Genomic DNA, 4,968 nt, shown 5'->3' with positions numbered 1-4,968 from the left:
GATGTGTGTATGGATTGGGATAACAGTTGTATGAGCCCCTAATAAAATGTTAAAAAAAAAAAATTCTGCCCTTTGTGTAAGCTGAGTGATATGCTATCCTAGTATTGACCTTTGAGAGCTCTTAATGGATTCTAGGCCCAGGATCTTTGATCAGACATAGGACTTGGAAAACTTCTCCCTGTCTGTGGTTTTTCTTCTGAAGCACAAAAGGGCTTCATGCAGATGGAACCCAGTTTACTCATTTCTTTTCTTTTGGGGACTCACGCGTTGGGTGTTGTCTATAGAAGTCTGTGTCCAGCCCAAGGACACAGACTTTTCTCCTGGGGTTCCCTCTACCTGCAAGCTTTGAGAGTCAGCACTCGGGGCGTGAGGCGATGGCCTTGGCCGTCAGCCTTTGGTCTGCTTGCTTTTCTGTCCACCCCTCCAAATGGAAACTATCTGACGATCCCTTCTGGGTCGGATCCCACGCTTTGCAGGTTGTACTGTGTGTGTGTTCCCTTTTAGATTTGACATTTAGGCCCAGGATCTATTTTGAGTTCATTTTTCAGTTTAGGTCCAAGATAGGAGTCTAAATAAGTGTTTTCTTTTCTTCTGGGAAGCCCTACTTCTGCTTTTTAGGCTTTTCAACTGATTGGCTCCGGCCCACCCTGATGATGCAGAATAATGTCGCTTACTTGACGTCAATCGATGATGGACTTTAATTAACCACAGCTACCGAATACCTTCACAGAAACACTAGATTTCTGTTTTGACTGAATAGCTTAGCCTGGCCATGTTAACACACACACACATGCACACACACACACACTGACCAGCAGAGTCACAGAAAGAAATGAATTCAATTCAAAAGCACTCACTGCCATCGAGTCAAGCCGAGGGTAGGGCAGCCCCTGTGGGTTTTCAAGACTACATTTTTACAAAAGTGGAAAGCCTCATCTCTTCCCTCCGAGCAGCCTCGCTCGCTCCTGTCAGCAGCCCCCTGCGTAACCCACTACGTACGTTGTCCCCGGGACACCTTAACGAAGTCACAGATCCGCGCCCCATCACATGCCAGCTGTCACACTGATGTGAGGGAAGTATGGCAAAGATTATGCGTTATTGGGTTTCACACTTACTAATGTCCAGGACAGGACACAAAGCCACACTGTCTGGGTGTTGACAATTCCTTGTGAATGGAAGAACGAACCCAGCCAAGCAGAAAGAGCACACCAGACCCAGTTCCTGCTGAACCCACCAAAGGAAGCAGCAGGGCTCCGGAGAGCTGGGGGGTGGCCAACACAACCTCTACAATCACCCATCAGCTTGTCCAGCAACAACAAGTCTCCCACTGCGGGTGCCCCAGGGGAGAAAGGAGACCCGGATTTCAGATAAAAATTTATAGAGACACATTTACTAAGTCCTCAATGAGACAAAGACAAGAAAAACGCCCCATCAAGTCCGTTTGGACTTGGTCCTGTGGGTTTCCAGGGACGCAACCCTTTATAGGAACAGAAAGCCTCTCTTCCTCCCGCGGCCTTGCTGGTGGTTTCCAACTGCTGACCTTGTGGTTAAGACCAAGACGATGAATCTAGATGAGAGACACCTGTGGCACAAGGCCATCATGGCACCCCCTGAAATGAACAGAAAACCAGTCGCTTACATAGCGCATGAGAGGGCCAGGGAAACGCTCAGAAAAGCACGGTCAGCAGTAGGCGGTACAACCCGGTTACAGATGGGATTACAGAATCGGGAACGGGCCAAGACTGGGACTCAATGGAAGAGTTTACAAAACTGGCGCAGGGGCTCTCTCACCAAAGCAGTCAGGGTCTGACTTGGACCTCTTTGGCCTTAGCACCCCAGTTTCCATGAAGGCTAAAGGCTTACGTTGCTCACCCTGAACCAGCTCGACCAGTGACAACAGTCCACTTTCTAACGCACGCAGCCTGAGGGCAGGGCGAGCCTCATTTCGAGGTAAACTCTTAAAACTCCGAGGAGGCTGAGTCTACATGGAGACTCCAAGATGAATTTAGGGCTTCCACTGTAACGATCACTTTCTGCATATTAAGTGCTTTAATTTAAGCCCTAAATTTAAGCTACAAAGACATGTGTATCGAGATCTATGGGCAGCTTTTTAGATGGGATCAAAGAGAAAAATCTGGAAGCAGGCTGGTATGCTGTGCTCTAGAAGAAAAGATATATATGTTTTGAACTTTAAGGAATTCGGGGTGTGTGTGTGTGTGTAAAATTTGTGGCAATTTCCTGTCTCCTTTGTTACCCATCTTACTCTGAGATACAGGACAGCTTCCACTTCTGAGCAGTAGGTTTGCCAAAGGCTATGGTTTACAGAGGAAGCCCTAAATCCATTTTCAGAGTCTCCACATAAATTCCGCCTCTGCTGAATTCCTTCCGACCATTAGCCAGCTTCAGGAACAGCTTTGCCCCCAGGCAAAGTGCATTAGGGAGGGGTCACTGTTACTGGCCTGGCTGGTCCAGGGTGAGGCAGCGCAGCCCTCAGGCCCTCCCTGGTGGTATGCTTAATGGAAATTGGGGTGCTCCCATCCCAGGGTCCTAAGTCACACAGATCCTGACTGCCTTGTTTGGGGGGTCCCTGAACCAATCGTGAAAGCTCAGTGGTCTAACACAGTGTTCATGTCTCAGTGTTGGTCCCCGCCCTACTCCTGGGGTTCCGTGTGTAACTGCTATGGGGATCTGCTTTTGTGACCGTTACCTTTGCCCTCCATCTCCTTTGTGAGTCTCCAAATCCCTGCAATCCCCTGGACACCACTGTGACCTCACGCTAGAGGTGGAGTGAAATTTCGTAACGTGGCTCTTTCTCCTAAGTCTCTCACTCCCCCAAGACGATTGGGTGGGTGGGCGTAACACAGGGCATGTGTAACACCAATAGGCTTGGTCAGTTTTCATTACCACCCCCACCCCCACCCCCTGGCTGTAAGGATGAGCCATCTGGGAACCACAGAGGGAGAATGTGAGTCTGGGTAGACAAGAGAACCAAACCCAGAGACACTCAGATGTGTGTAAGAGAGAACTTTATATCAGAGTCATTGTATATTCAGGAAACATCCCAGCCCAGTCCAGATCAAGTCCAGGGAGGAAGACAGGCGTTCCCAGAATCCTCAGGAGAAGGCCATGCCCACACAGAGGCATGATTGACGGGTTAGACTCCACCCCTTTACTCAAGCAGGCAGGAGAGGATGTAACCTCCACAGGGAGAAACCTGAGCACCTTGGAAGCGCACGTTCCAGATCTCTGTCTGAAGTGAGGCCTGTGATGAGCAGACGCATCACAGACAGCGTGGAGGCTCACAGGAACAGCAGTGGCTGAGACCGTGGGGAACATTCTTATTTAGCCTGAGACCATGGAACACTGCAATGAATTAGGGAACCCCAAATCGATATTGAGTGTTGTGGGGAACAATTGGGGTAAGAATAGGTCAAGAAGAATGGTGCAGGGAGGCTTGTCTCACCCCTGCTTTACGGCACAAAGGGAGCCGAGGGAGTCCAGCCTGGCCCTCCGTGGCCGTTTATTGTAATACTGATGGTCTCCAGCATCCAGATGATGTGTCTTTGTCTTCGTATTGTCGTTCCCTATTTAAGACTCAATAAATGTTCTCCTTAAATTATATTTGAGATGTGAGATCTCACTGTACTCTAAAACAGTTGTTAGACAGATAATCCCCTCCCAGGGGGATGAACAACAGAAAAGTGGGTGAAGGGAGACAGCAGATGGTGTGAGACATGAAAAAACAATTTTTTTTAAAATAAATTATCAAGGGCTCATGGCGGAGGGAGGAAAATGAACTGACACCAAGTAGAAAGAAAATGTTTTTAAAGTGATGCTGGCAACCTATGTACAGATGTGCTGGACACAATAGCTGGCTGGCTAGCTTGTGATGAGAGCTGTAAGAGCCCCCAATAAAATTATTTTTGAAAGAAGTAAATTAATTAAAAAAACAGTTTTTAACAATTTATATAATCACGGTGGAGGCGGGGTGTAGTTACTATTTTCAGACAACCCATGTTTCTTCTCAAAAGGAGAAGACATAGCTGTGGCTGCTGTCAACATCTATGAACAATCGGAACTTGGAGTGTATGAAGTATGACTCGAGGCGGGTTGAAAGTAGTCAAAAATGAAGCTGAGCCCATAAAGACCCATACCCTAGACGTTAGTGACCTGAAACAGACCTGGATTGGCCATTTTGAATCAGGCAATCGTATTCATACGGCTTACTAGGCTGTAAACGGCAGTTCAAGAGGAATGGCGTAATATTCTTCATCCATTTGAAGATGTCCCTTGAAGTACAAGGCTGTCTGTGATAGGGTAAGCTCTATCTGCATACAAGGAAATCCAGTCGCACAAATGTTATCCAAATGTATGCACGAATCACTATAGCTAGTGATGACGAAACTGAAGAATTTGGTCCACATCTTCAGTCTGAAACCGATCTAACAAGCAATCCAGATGCATTGATCATTATTGATGATTGGACTGCAAAAGGCAGAAACAAAGAGGAAGGAACCGTAATGGGAAAATACGGCCATGGTGACAGAAACGAAACCAGAGATCGCATGATAGAATAATTTTGTAAGACCAATGACTTCTCCATTGCAAACATAGATATATTTTTAACAACAGAAATAGTAACTATACCATGGACTTCTCCGGATGGAAGACACAGAAGTCAAATTGGCTACGTCTGTGGGAAGAGACGACGGAGAAACTCAATATCAACACCTACAACCAGGCCATGGGGACGCGATCCCATGGTCAGCAGTTCAAAACCACCAGCATCTCTGAGGGAGGAGACTGGGCTTTCTACTCCCGTCAACAGTCACAGGCTCAGAAACTCACAGGGGGCGCTCTGGGTCAGCACGGACTCATGGCAGTGAGGAGGAAACAGGCCAGGCTGGCCGTGAAGCAACCATCCACTGCTCATGCGTGAGTTCCGGGTGAAGTTGAAGAAAACTGGAA

Source organism: Echinops telfairi, unplaced genomic scaffold (assembly GCF_000313985.2).
Source record: "Echinops telfairi isolate 266 unplaced genomic scaffold, ASM31398v2 ScPeMD7_3;HRSCAF=10, whole genome shotgun sequence".
In the NCBI taxonomy this organism is placed as follows: domain Eukaryota; kingdom Metazoa; phylum Chordata; class Mammalia; order Afrosoricida; family Tenrecidae; genus Echinops; species Echinops telfairi.
Note: the sequence above shows the minus strand (reverse complement) of the source record.